General features: G+C 43.5%; 1 protein-coding gene across 1 annotated transcript in view; it reads left to right on the top strand.

Moving 5' to 3' along the window:
* The window catches only part of LOC118417409 (gamma-aminobutyric acid receptor subunit rho-1-like), a 71,583-nt gene that overhangs the window by 16,497 nt on the left and 40,126 nt on the right, over positions 1–14,960 (top strand). The window lies entirely within an intron of this gene.

Here is a 14,960-nt window from a genome sequence, read left to right as displayed (position 1 = left end):
AGGAGCCAGGTGTGACAGGTGATGGATGAGGAACGTGCTGTTCTCATCTGTCAACAGTCAGGAGTGGCGTGTTAGAACATTGTCAGATCTTTCAACTCGGGTGTCGAAAATTGTGAAGGTTCGAACGGCGGACATCCGACAAATAGTTGCATGTCTTTGTATTATTGTGCATGTTCGTTTCTGTGTGTGTGTGTGTGTGAGTGTGTGTGTGTGTATGTGTTTGTGTGTGTTTGTGTATGGGTTTATGTGTATGTGTGTGTGTATGTGTGTGTGTGTGTATGTGTGTGTGTGTGTGTGTGTGTGTGTGTGTGTGTGTGTGCGTGTGTGTGTGCACGTGCGTGTGTGTGTGTGTGTGTGCGTGTGCGTGTGTGTGTGCCCGTGTGTGTGTGTGTGTGTGTGTGTGTGTGCAAAGAGTGAAAGTGAGGATGACAAATGGCGCATATGTAAATTGCAGGAAAATGTACGATACAAGTGTGACCCATGCGACCGCAACCAATAGGATAACTGTAAATGTACTCTTCCTGTCCCCTTTTATGATACTGATTTGCCGTGTTTAATCATTCTGACAAGTGTCGTGTATACGCTGAGGCGACATGAACAACGATGTGTGAAGCAGAGTATTTTCCTTTGTTGGAATAGTCAATGATGCGTGACTGAACGATTGGTTTTGTGGAAGTTTGGTACCTTCAAGGCAGGCGCCTCAGTCATCTATAAAGCTTGTCGTAAAATAAAGCCTTCCTGCCGAGCACTCAAGTGTAACATAAACAGCATAACTGTTAATCAATCCGACATAAAATCTTACAGAGCGGTTAGCCAATATTGCATATATCACACAGTGAGAACTCCATGTATCATAAAACACACAGCGGTTTCCCCACTTAACAACAAATGCGTTCGTATCCCAATTGAGCGCACACTGGTTGCATATGAAATACGTGTTGTTTGCCCATGCATCTACAGACGCGTAGGGTGGCGCACATCCCCACTTCGAAGCCCTTGGGCCACACATGTGCAAGCCACTACAGCAGGGGGCTGGTCCGCTGGTAGTGATGTGTGTTTAACTTCCATACTCTTCCTCATTAGTGCTGAGTGCTTAGCAGAGAAAGCAGCATGTACCATTTTTAGAGTCTTTGGTATGACTCGGCCGGGGATCGAACTCACGACCTACCGAATGCAAGGCGAACACTCTACCCACTAGGCCATTGCACCGGTTGCAGAGCGGTTAGCCAATATTGCATATATCACACAGTGAGAACTCCATGTATCATAAAACACACAGCGGTTTCCCCACTTAACAACAAATGCGTTCGTATCCCAATTGAGCGCACACTGGTTGCATATGAAATACGTGTTGAACATAGATAATGAGTCTAGAAGGGACTGAAAATAGTTGCGCAATGTAGCAGTACACATAGAGGTTACTTAACGTGGAACACATTACAGTTGTACTGTGCATTAATAACGCAAATCAGAAACGCAATACAAGATTTGAAGTCGTTGGATCTGAAATGTCCAATCTCGCGATACGCAGCAAAGTCGTCTGACAGAGTTGGCCATTTGTAACGAGATCACATCGTAACTTTGACATTATCATTACCAGCAGACAAATGACAGAGCGAGCGGTGCAGGGACAGCAGAATAAGAAGCAAATGGTTTTCGATGTATTATTCTGCTCATGTGGGCCAATAGATCTGTTAAGCAGACATGCGGATGATCTCAACGACTGGTATTGTAGGGATCTAGCAAAAACACAGCACAGCAATTCACGTTGTTAAATCCAATCCTAACGGAGGCGGAGGAGATAGAAGAGGACGTTTATTGACAACATTTTCGATCAAGAAAAATGGCTCATCGCCAAAGCTGAGACCTACAGATGTGCAGATGGGCAACAAAGAAGCGAGTAAAATCGATCATACTTCGTAGTCAGTACGACACGCTTGAAAAGTCACAGTTTGAAAAGTGTCCCCGGTGCTTTCTGACCGATTCTCCGAGTCGTCCCAGAGAGCATGATCCACCTGCGATACAGCTCTCATGGGGAAACTGCCGGTGAACCGTAAACCGCCGTATTGAGTGCGTTTGCTGATTTCTGCCATCTCTATTAGTAAATATGTTAGACGGAATCTTCTGGGCTCTGTGAGGGGGATACCAAGAAGTGATAAATAAATGGAACGAAGGCAATACCCTACCCCTAGAAGTACATTGTTATATCTTTGTAGTATACGTCCAAACTCCAAAGCATAAAGTTCCCTATCAGTCCCTTGGCGGAATTAGTGCCGGTATTTGCCAAGCAATTTACTTTTGTTGGTAGCAAGACTGTTAGCCCGGGAATTGGTCTACGCTCCATCTCTCATGGCAAAGGAAAGCGGTCTCATTATTGCAATGCCAATGCCATCGCCAAAGGGTTTTGCTGTAAACCGTGTGCCTTTTAGCACATGATTAGCCATCATGTCTTTATGGATGACTTTTAATCATGAATTATGTCAAAGCGTGGTCTGACCGGAGTAACGTGGATGTGGTAATATGGAAGGTTACAACAGGCGACAGCCGTAAAGTTTGACGGGAATCAGGCGATGAGGTTCACATGCACGAGAGACTCCAACAGTCCAGAAGCATGTCTACGCTTTATCTCGTAAATAGCGCTGTAACTACTACAGTACCAAAAAATACAAGGATTTCTTATTTTTTTGATAGGAGCCATCGAATTTCAAAGACGAATTAGCTTCAGCGGCACCGGTGTTGAGTAGACATGAGCATCTTGGTGATATTTCCGGCTTGTCGACAATTGGAAAAGTTGAAAGCCTTCTGACGATGAAGTTTTCTTGTAAGGAGAAGAAGAGTAATGGCTTCAGGACGTCTTGTAATGGGATTGTCGTCAGGAGAAGATTTCACGGGGAATTGGACGGGATCAGATTTCAACGAACGCGAGTCTCCAATGACAAGTAGAGTGAGATTTCATTTATCATAGCTCTACAGCAAAGCTACTTCTTAATTCCCATCAGAGGAATCTCATATCAGACCAAATCTAACATAGAGCTAGTCTGATGAAGGCTCCTGTCGTGAAGGAATTTCAACTCGTTTGATACTTCCGCTATCAGTGGCAATCAGAGAAAGCATTTCAATGGTAACAATCATCGTTAGATGTCATTAAGCTCCGGTAATTGTGAAAATGGGCACTTAAATATGCATTTGAAAAGAGACATCGTTAAATATGTGCACTTAGACATTCATTTTAGCCCGGGTATCGTACAATAATGGCTGCAAAACCCTTCGGCTAGGACGACTGTACATATCTAATGCCTAACAAGATGGGCTTTTATCACCGAAGCTCGTTGCTGAAAGCCATCACGATAAACATTTGTCTACCACATATATATTTCCGCGCACTTGCAATTGGCATTCGAGTATATGTATGAACTTACCAATAAACTATTTAAAATATCATAACTGCGATGTTTGATGTCGCAATACTACCTTGGGTAATAGTAGTTTGACGAATAAGTTGCTTAAGCACCTTGTCAAGATAATATTCATGTCTGCCAGACAAGCTCCGAAGGAACCAAATATCGTCTGGGTTCTGAAAACGGCACGTCAATTAGGCGAACCATAACGATTACTGCAACCTGATACCTACTTCCAAAGGAATCCTCTGACAAAATACCTGACAGCCTCCGACATTCCGGAAAGGTCTGACAGCCTCAGCAGACCTGACAGCCTCCCACTTTCCGGGAAGTTCTGACGACCTCAGCAGCCTCCGACTTTCCGGGAAGTTCTGACTGCCTCAGTAGACCTGACAGCCTCCGACTTTCCGGGAAGTTCTGATGGCCTCAGTAGACCTGACAAGTCTCCGACTTTCCTGGAAGTTCTGACGGCCTCAGCAGACCTAACAGCATCCGACTTTCTGGAAAGTTCTGACGGCCTCAGCAGACCTATCAATCTCCGACTTTCCGGAAGGTTCTAATGGCATCAGTAGACCTGACAGCCTCCGACTTTCCGGGAAGTTCTGATGGCCTCAGCAGACCTGTCAATCTCCGACTTTCCGGAAAGTTCTGACGGCCTCAGTAGACCTGACAAGCCTCCGACTTTCCGGGAAGTTCTGACGGCCTCGACAGACCTGTCAGCCTCCGACTTTCCGGGAAGTTCTGACGGCCTCAGTATATAGACCTGAACAGCCTCCGACTTTCCGGGAAGTTCTGACGGTATCAGCAGACCTGACAGCTTCAAACCTTCCGGGAAGTTCTGACGGCGTGATGGATGACCAGACCCCTCAGCTGCGGACGGAGACGGATGAGCTGACTCAGGCTTCCGGCAGGTAACCCTGCTTCTCGTGTTTCATGGCTTAACGACTGTCACCAGATTCCCGGAAGAGTTACAAGATGGATTGACGAACACATGTTGAAACTAAGACTTAGATTTAAGATCGTTGCAAGGCAGATTGATTTCGGGCACAACAGATTATGGGCTTAACCGAGGGCTTTACACTTGTGGCAGTGGAATGATCAATTGCGTCATACCTGAAAGAAGTCCCTGCACTCACTTAAACACCACTATCCCATTTTTATGTCGGCAACTATCATCTCTTCATCAAAACCCGGTTGCAATTGCAAAGCTAGATAAACCTTCAGTCCACTACTTACACAGAGAGAGCTAATATGAGTTTGTCTCGAAATCCCTTAATATTCTGTCTAGCAATTTTATGGCTGATGCACATGCTTTTAGCACATAAAAGACTAGAACTCGATCAGGCGCCAGATAAGGTGTCATGACATCCACCTGGATACACTTCGGACAGGAGCTGGTAGTATGTTGGCGGGACCTGCCTGTCAGATCTGCCCACCTGGAACAGATGGATTGGCCTTTAACTGCCTCCATATGCACCCGGCCTACCATTAGCCAGGTCTAAAGGCTGCGTGCTGACATCAAGACGCTCTCTCTGCGGGGCCGTTATGACCTCCTGACATTTCCTAAATCCCTCCGCGACCTCGTGGCTAATTGGTAGGCCATGTCCAAGATCCATATATAGTGGTGCACTTCATTCTTTAACACTGAATGAGATATTGACTTGTCAAGATGGCGATGGAGCGGACAGGTGGATTTGTTTCTTCCTCCTCGCGTCTCCAGAACTTGGCAAGAAGACGGTGTTTCTTTTTATGAGTACAGAACGGTACCTGGCCGTTTTCCAGATATCTACAAATCCTAAGTACTGCTCATTGTTATTCAGATCTGATTGATCAACAGATGTCAGGCAGTATTGGTCCATACTTTTTGCATGAGAGTAGATCTTTTAAGTCTTAAACACTGCTCTTGTCACGTTTTTCGTGCGGTGCATCTACGACAGTACATTTAGGGCATTTATTGGACAGTTGTGGATGAGTCGTACACTATTCATGATATGACGCAGGAGGTTATTCTGCAATTTTGTCAACTGTTGGCTCTGCCCCATCACCAACAAAAATAGAGAGAAAAAAAACACGAAAAATGTGATTAAAGTAAACACGCCGCCGTGCTGTGACAGATTATTATCATCTCCTCAACGTGCCGTGAGCAGCGTCGGGAGGCACGGACGCACAAATAAGGTTATGACAGTGATGAGACGCAATATACTTTAGGGAAATCTGAGTACGCGGAAAGGCGTGTCAGTTCCCTGTCAACATGCATGTCTCAGAAGATAAGATAAGACGGCCCTGGAATATATTAAACATTATAAACTGCAGGAAAATATCAAGATACAAGCAGTTTGTAAATAAAAGTTAAACAAGGTTAGAAGCTAGATAAAGTTTATGATGGTTCGGATGCCAAATCCTAGCCACATAAGTAATAAACCGCAGATGAACAGATTTCTGTTAAACACTTTTATGCACTAAGAAATAAAATTTGATAGTCACGTTGAAGTTTATGCTGCCTCTGTAGTACAGTGAACACACAGGATTAATAATGTTGAGCTGACCACAATTGCAGGACCATGTACAACCACTTATTATATAATAAGGCGACAACCTTTGGCGAACCTTGACGATGTAGAGCGAGATCATTAAGTTTTTACTGTCTCAATATTGAAACCAAACCAATTATTTGTATAGTACGATCTTATTGACATTCAAGAGGGAACATAAACCTTTATTTACGTGCTCTACTTAAGATGTGCTTCTTTACAATATACGTCCATGAAAAAACGAATGTAAGAATGTATTAATGGTGTTGGACTACTAGCATTTGAATTTAGAAGACTTACCACTCTCGACCGACGAAATAATAATTTATAAGGCGTGAAAGTAAGCAACACTTCTGTGAAATTAATTGGAAATTCGTTGTCGAAGCCAACTGTCCAGTGTACTTACATATCAACATCTGATCAAGATAGTTCTCTGCAAAGTCAAATAAAAGAAAACTTAAGAAACGAGGAAGGGAAGGTTTGTCACGCCGAAAATTAAGGCTTTGCATCCTTAACCTCACCAGATAGAAGTGACTCCATGACCAGATTTACAGCTACGGCTGGGACCTAATGGGAAGCGTGTCCAGTTTACTTTAAATGTCCTTCTGATGTTTCGTACCGGATACATTTAAGTGGTGAAGGCAATTATGAGCTTAGCCTTAAGCGTTTATACCCATTTTCATCTATTGGCAGCAAACCTGGCCATTTAGACTGGGATTAGACAAAAGGTACTGGGATGCTTACGAAATAAATTCGCACACTTGTTGTAAAGCCATAATAATGCTTATTGCACTGCCCGGACGACAGCACCACTCGATCGCCTGCTCAATAGACCAGACCAAAGACCAAAGCATGTAGTTGATCCTCGGGTAGATTTATACTAAGTCAGACAAACAGTCAATTTGCCCACAGCAGTACTATTGGGCGCTCAGGCAATATGGGTAGAGACTTAGAGATAAAAAAGGATTGCATTCTACTGTGTTAGACGTTTACTCTCTATATATTCAGGTACAGCTTCAGGACTTTTGCTGCTGGAGGAGATGACTACAATTTGTTTACATAACCTGTCAAAGTGAAACAATCATAGGCTTAGCCATAAGCGTTTCTACCCATTCCCATGTATTGACATCGAACCTTTTCAGTCAGACTGGGATTAGACAAAAAGTACCGGGAAGCTTACCAAGTAAATTCGTACACTTCTTGTAAAGCCATAATAATGCTTATTGCACTGCCCGGACGACAGCACCACTCGATCGCCTGCTCAATAGACCAGACCAAAGACCAAAGGATGTAGTTGATCCTCGGGTAGATTTATACTGAGTCAGACAAACAGTCAATTTGCCCACAGCAGTACTATTGGGCGCTCAGGCAATATGGACAGAGACTAAAGGATCAAAGGGATCAAAGTGGATTGAATTCTACTATGTTAGACGTTCAATCTTTATTTTTCATTCAGATGTAGCTTCAGGATTCTTTGCTTCTATAGGAGATCCGATTGCAATTTAAAAACGTTATTAACGTTTTTAAATTCATATGTTTGCATAACTTGTCCAAGTGAATGTTTTTGCAAGGTTGCCAGATGGAATCTCACATCCCGTCACCAATATCAATCATTCTCCTGTAGTTTTTACTCCCTCATCTAATCGATTTACGGCACTTTTAAAGCTTGTTGAAGCAGCAGAAAGCCGCGGAAATGTAACACAGGGGAATTCTGTCGATCTTAAGCCGACCCTGGTATTGGCTTTCCGGCTGACTTTGTTCCGACTGCAGGAAGGCTTGGAGTGAACAAAGTACCCGTGATGTTGGAGTGATGGGCAGTAAGGCGTGGAGAGAACAAAGTACCCGTGATGTTGGGGTGATGGGTTCGGACTTATTACCCGTGATGTTGGGGGGATGGGCAGGAAGGCGTGGAGAGAACAAAGTACCCGTGATGTTGGGGTGATGGGCAGGAAGGCGTGGAGAGAACAAAGTACCAGTGATGTTGGGGTGATGGGCAGGAAGGCGTGGAGAGAACAAAGTACCCGTGATGTTGGGGTGATGGGTTCGGACTTACCCGTGATGTTGGGGTGATGGGAAGGAAGGCTTGGAGAGAACAAAGTACCCGTGATGTTGGGGTGATGGGCAGGAAGGCGTGGAGAGAACAAAGTACCCGTGATGTTGGGGTGATGGGTTCGGACTTACCCGTGATGTTGGGGTGATGGGCAGGAAGGCGTGGAGAGAACAAAGTACCCGTGATGTTGGGGTGATGGGTTCGGACTTACCCGTGATGTTGGGGTGATGGGCAGGAAGGCGTGGAGAGAACTACCCGTGATGTTGGGGTGATGGGCAGGAAGGCGTGGAGAGAACAAAGTACCCGTGATGTTGGGGTGATGGGCAGGAAGGCGTGGAGAGAACAAAGTACCCGTGATATTAGGGTGATGGGCAGGAAGGCATGGAGAGAACAAAGTACCAGTGATGTTGGGGTGATGGGTTCGGACTTACCCGTGATGTTGGGGTGATGGGAAGGAAGGCTTGGAGAGAACAAAGTACCTGTGATGTTGGGGTGATGGGCAGGAAGGCGTGGAGAGAACAAAGTACCCGTGATGTTGGTGTGATGGGCAGGAAGGCGTGGAGAGAACAAAGTACCCGTGATGTCGGGGTGATGGGCAGGAAGGCGTGGAGAGAACAAAGTCCCCGTGATGTTGGAGTGATGGGCAAGAAGGCGTGGAGAGAACAAAGTACCCGTGATGTTGGGGTGATGGACAGGAAGGCGTGGAGAGAACAAAGTACCCGTGATGTCGGGGTGATGGGCAGGAAGGCGTGGAGAGAACAAAGTGCCCGTGATATTAGGGTGATGGGCAGGAAGGCGTGGAGAGAACAAAGTACCCGTGATGTTGGTGTGATTGGCAGGAAGGCGTGGAGAGAACAAAGTACCCGTGATGTTGGGGTGATGGGCAGAAAGGCGTGGAGAGAACAAAGTACCCGTGATGTTGGGGTGATGGGCAGGAAGGCGTGGAGAGAACAAAGTACCCGTGATGTTGGGGTGATGGGCAGGAAGGCGTGGAGAGAACAAAGTACCCGTGATGTTGGGGTGATGGGTTCGGACTTACAGACTGATGAGGTAGGGAAGAAGGCTTAAAGACAGGCTCCATTCATGAAGAGGAGTGCTAAGTACAAAATCCAGGCAATAATTTGACTTGTTGGGAAATACAGATGATCGACATTACCTGAATCTCACTAAGAAGTAAGCAAATCGCTACTTTTGACTTGTCCGTATACCTGCAGAGTTCGTTTTGTAGAATCATAAAATGCTTTAATAAACATACTTTCAATGCCAGTGGCACTTTTGCTAATGCAGTCATTAAGATTCATCAATAATGTATCGGCATAAACAATGTCAATGAAAGTAAACCAGGGATATGTTTCCCATTTCAAGCATCAACTCAAGTTTCTTCCAGCCGATTATCCACAAAGTTTTGCCATTGTTTCAAATACATTCGGTGCACTTCGCAAACTCTCCAAGGCGTCATTAAGAGCTGGGAATTCCTCATGCAGTTCTGTAATGATTCCGGAGGGGAACATAAAAACATCGTCACATACATCCCGGTAACACCGTGTCTTTGTTTCTCCCAAGATGATAGATTCTGTAATTATTTCAGCAACTCTCAGTGCATGCATCCGGGTGACTTTCAGGATAGTAACGATAGATAACCTTGTGATGGATAACTTTGGTCTTGACCTGTTGCTTCAACATTACTTTTAAAGCAGGGAAATTACTCTTTGGTAAAAGTGCTTTAGTTCCCCCCTTGTTTGTCGGGCCCTTGTGAGTGGCCCGACAAACAGTCTCAATGTGCTACGTGCAACAACATGTTCCCCCTTATACACAAAATCAATGGGCGCTTCAAAGCACTTGTTACAGATGGGGCTTTGATCCCAACATGAGAACGTGCCTCAATGGCCGCTCAATCTCCGTGTGGTGTTATCCTTCTGGAAATAATAACTCCTGTAATAATGCAGTCGTAAACAAGCAAAAGGACAAAGTAATAAAAAAATCAACCAGCGTGAGCAATCTCTGCAAACAATAGAAAACAATGAAATGTTAATCGCGTGAAGCATCAACTAGTGTTTCTTGTAACCATATCCCACAAGTTTACACATTGTTCCATGCACAATTCAATCATTTGTTAAAGTTTCTTCCAAACAAATATCCCAATAGTTTGGCCATTGTTTCAAAAACATTAGGTGCGCAAACTCTCCAAGGAGCCATTATGAGCGAGGGATTCCTCAGACACTACTCTTATAGTTCCGCAGGGGAACATAAAAATATCATCACATACATCCCGGTAACACCGTGTCTTTGTTTCTCATAAGATGATGGATTCTATGATGACTCAGCAACTCTCAGTGATCCTGGCGACTTTCGGGATGGTGGAGATAAATCGTTACTGCACTGGAAAACTTGTGCGCCGTAATTTCCAACACAGGAGTTAGTTTTTATCAGACTTTGAAGTTTTGAGAGGGCTCTATGTTACAACTGGTCTTGCATCTTACTCAATCTAGTGCTTTTCTTTGAACAAAAAAATCAATGCGGCGCTCCAAAGCACCAGTAGATGCTTGTTACAGATGGAGCTTTGATCCCAACATGAGAACATGTCCTGTTTGGTGATAACGGATACTATATTTCCATGGTAATGAGGATCTTGTGACTCGATTCGCTCTTTGTACATGAAAGATGAGTACTTGATTTTACCCTTGATGGAGAGGAGCGAAACTTTTTCCCTGTTGACTGAATTGTTTCAGTTCGTCTGTAGCTGTGTTTTTGCTCACTTCACATCATTGTGAGCGCCGCTAGGAGTTCATTAGGAATAGGAATGTCTACTTTTCCATATGAGTACTAGTCTTCATATGCTTTCTTGCCTCACTTCGCTCACCTATAATCATATCTAAAAGCGATGTTTATTTGTTCTGCATCTGGCCTTACTTATGGAACATGACTAAGACTTACGTAAAATGTAGAGGATGCATCTATAAAATATTTAATTACATGTAATTCCAGAAAATTAATGATTGCAGCTACTACGACTTTAAAAGATGATTTAAGTGGCAATATAATGTCCTTGGTATTGTGGATTCTCTTATAACAAATGGAACACTAACACTTTGTTTGTTTATCCTTTGCACCCCCGACGGTGTTTTCCAAGGTTGTTCCTGTAAAGCACTCGTTTTAATGACAGTTCTCCGCGGCAGTACGTGGCCTTAAAAGCCGTAAGTGCGTAATACCATGGGAGTCGTAATTCACAGCAGTCATATCCACTGTAATCGTCAACGTACCAATTTGCCGACACTTGCCACAATCTTCCCTCAATATCCAGAAGAAAAAAAAACTACAACTAAAACCCTAGATTAGAACGAATTTCACAATAAAAATCATTGACTTTCCGCCTAAAGACTACGTCTTTATCATGCATAATGCTTTCCTTACCATATAGCCTGCATTTACCTAATCTCCAAGCAGATCTTGCTGTGGCATAATATATTATCATAATCTTAGGAAGGAGTTCAGCCGGCAGATGAGTGTCATTGTCCACAGCGTTCTGCGTTCTTCGGCAGATATAGATTAGTCAACGTAGATTTTCACGAAAAAATTGACTTTCCGCCAAGACTATTTCTTTATTATGCACTATCTTCCTTATCATGTAGCCATCATTTACCCACCTGCATCTCGCATTTACGCATGGACTTGAAATAAAGATAAAGATCTGCCCTGCTGTACCCAAAGTGCTGATTTCCTGTTATGTCTTGAAGTCGCAGCAAAAACTGTCCGAGCACTGGAGGCAGATGATAACAGTTCTACAGTGTGATATCAGCGTGAAAGCAAAAATCAATTAAAATCGCCACATAAAAGTACTTTAATGTAGCTGCAACGACAAATCTGCCCATTTCCTCCTTTCGCTGCACTGATGGGATTGATAATGGTCTGATCGTTACATCTGTTTATACCCCCTGATACCCCCCCCCCCCCTAGTAGGACGTTCCAGTAGGACGACGCTCTCGCCGCGCTCTCTCTGCTACCTGATTTTTTTCTCAGTCACACTTTTACGTTTTGAATGATATATCCAGTGTGAAAGCGAAGGTTTCACATATTCTATTTAGGTCGCAGTGATGCCCCCTTTTCAGGACGGCGCTCTCGTCGCGATCTCTCTGCGACCTCAAATTTTACAGATCGCTCAACGAATTCTATAGAAAAGAAACGAATCTTTTACACGTTGTGTGTCTTGTTGTCTTAAGTCACACTTTTACGTTTCGTATGATATGAAGAAGAAGAATTTTATTGCGCAACGATCGTACACGGTACAATGTATGGCAACATATATATATATATATATATATATATATATATCCCCATGAAAGTGAAGGTTACACATATCCTAGTTAGGTCGCAGTGAGAGCGCAGCGCGATCGCCGTCTAGTGGAAAGGGGGCTTACCGTGCGAGATCTGCATCAGTGCGATCAAGGCAAGCACATTATTATCTTCACACGATCATGAGGTATCGATTCCGATCAAAATACTGCCAACATTATCAATCTAAATTGCATCACAGATACTTAATCTATTTTCAACACCAAACATTTTATGATCAATTTGCTGAAGTGTACAAAATGTGAAAACTTCTTTTCGACGATGAAACTTCTTGTAGTCAGTTATAGTCAGTTGTAGTCGTGCCCTACTGCGCTACGCGGATCTTGACCTTTTCTTCGCGTCTACTTGTGAACATGAACCGTTGTTATGATCTCCCTGGAGGGTTTATGTAGTTGTGTAAAGATAATTTGCAGATAGAAGAAGCTTTAAACTGAACCATGGTGTCTGTCGGTAGGTGAAACTGTCCCATCTGCTTAAAATCAGGTCCCTTTACGAGACAACTAAAGTTAATCAAATAGAGGCATAAACTTTTGTAGAGTTTCTCAAACGCTGTTCTTATAAACTTTGACGGCGTTCGCTGGACGTCTAATTGGACCAAAATGCCAGAGTGTCATGGGAGCGTTTATCAGGCTGGCCTTGGACCTCACAATGGACTCGTCTTTACGGGCAGTTGTAAAACTTGCAGTAAAAGTGCCGTTATATTAGCGGGTCCAATATAGGAGCTCGGTTCGTAACGACAGCTCTGTGCCTGGGTGTGACAACAATGCTCAACGTGAAATGGAGAAATGGGCGTATGTCTAAACTGTGGTTGGATGTATGCATACATGGATTGTACAAAGGCCGACGACTCCTAAACTGTAACATACAGGACCCAATCAATGACTACGCATCAATATTATCTATCAGGAATCTCAGGATCATAGATAAGTTTGCAGCGCATACTACATTCATACTACATTTGTCTTCATAATGTACAATTCCTTTCGAATTGCAACAAGCAACTGTGTGTTTCGATAACAATACCTAATCCAGCAAAGCAATAAGGGACTTTTTTTTATCTTGCTATACTAATGTATGCATTATCAATAGATGACAGGAAAGTTTGTTTTTCTCAAGTGTGCCCGAATATGCTCCGTCTATCCTCTCTAGAGATGTACATGTAACATGATGTCTCTAATTGCGATACCTAATTGAATTAGTCCAGAAACCAGAACAAATTATTAGGCAGCGATAACATTCCAGGAACCAGACATGGGGAAAATGCAGGCAACAGTAAAGGAATTTGTCAGTATCGTAGATGTCTTAACTTGCAGCGAGCGCTAGATTTGTCTTCACAATGTTCCATAACTCAAATCAATACAAGCAACTGCTTGTATCGATAACAATGCTCAATCAAACAAACAACAGGGGGGCTTCCTTATCTCGCTCATGCATCCGTTATCAACATACATGTATGGTAGGACAGCTTATTTTTTACCAATGTGCCACATGATGCGTGATATGAAACCCCATGTACAGAACATATCTAGAAAAGTACAATAACGTTTGTAATTGCGATACTTAATTGAATTTGCCCGCAAGTTTATCCGTTCCTCCCAACCAGTGACTCTGCGCCTTAATACGACATAATCCCCCAGATACGACCAGCAGGCAGGGGATTCGTTTTCCACGCCATATAAAAGACAAACGAAGGACTTTGCTCAACCTTAGAAACTCTGAAAGTAGTACAGAGCAAGAAATGAAATGAAACGAAAACGACACTTTAATGCTTAGCTTAACAGCATTGATAAACGAAGACGAACGTAGACGAAATTACATTACGAAATCGGTCAAGGGCAAAACTAACGAATCCTGATTCTAATAAATACAATAGAACAAACTGGCGTCAAAGTTTTTCCACTCAGCGAAACAGAATCGATATCAGTGATAACCTGATGCAGAAAATGAATGGTAACTTCACCATCTACTTTACTGGAACACAATCAGCCCATCGCCGCTAGAAGCGTTCAGTGGGTGGAAGTAATGATGCTGACCACATTAAGAAAATACCCCTAAAAGCTATTTCCGAGAAGAAAACAGCTTTAAAGAGTTTACCGTGAGGAAACAATCGTTTTCCTTATCTTTTCCGTCTCATTGTTGCCCAGGGATACACGCGTTATGGTCCGTGCGAGGGAAGAAATGGCCAGGCTTTTGTCACTGATTACATCACTAGCAAACGATGCACGCTATTGGCTGAGCGTTAACGGTACCTTAGGCACTTGGCTTGGTACCAGTAGTCTTCAAGACATTTGTCATTGAACGTCTTGGCGGAAAATAAGCCCTTCTTTTATAGTCTTCTGAATTTTACGGGTTTTGTCGAGTATGGTGCATTTTAGTCTCCAGGAACGTTTAAAAGGTCACAGATAATTACGGAGCTCTGAAATCTCCTCATATGGCAGAAAACGTTTCTAGTTAAGTTGTAGGAGATGTTTCAGGAAAAGTTGAATACCTCATACCGTATGTTATCACAAAAGTCTTGATGCACAACCATGAATTTTGTTAAGAGCCAACATTTCGATGACCATCCGTCATCTTCGTCAGGGCTATACTGACTGGTTTACAGTGGTTACAAGCCTGAGAGTTACCGTGAGA

The sequence above is a fragment of the Branchiostoma floridae genome, chromosome 6 (assembly GCF_000003815.2).
Source record: "Branchiostoma floridae strain S238N-H82 chromosome 6, Bfl_VNyyK, whole genome shotgun sequence".
NCBI lineage: Eukaryota > Metazoa > Chordata > Leptocardii > Amphioxiformes > Branchiostomatidae > Branchiostoma > Branchiostoma floridae.
Note: the sequence above shows the minus strand (reverse complement) of the source record. Positions and strands in the feature narration are given on the sequence as shown.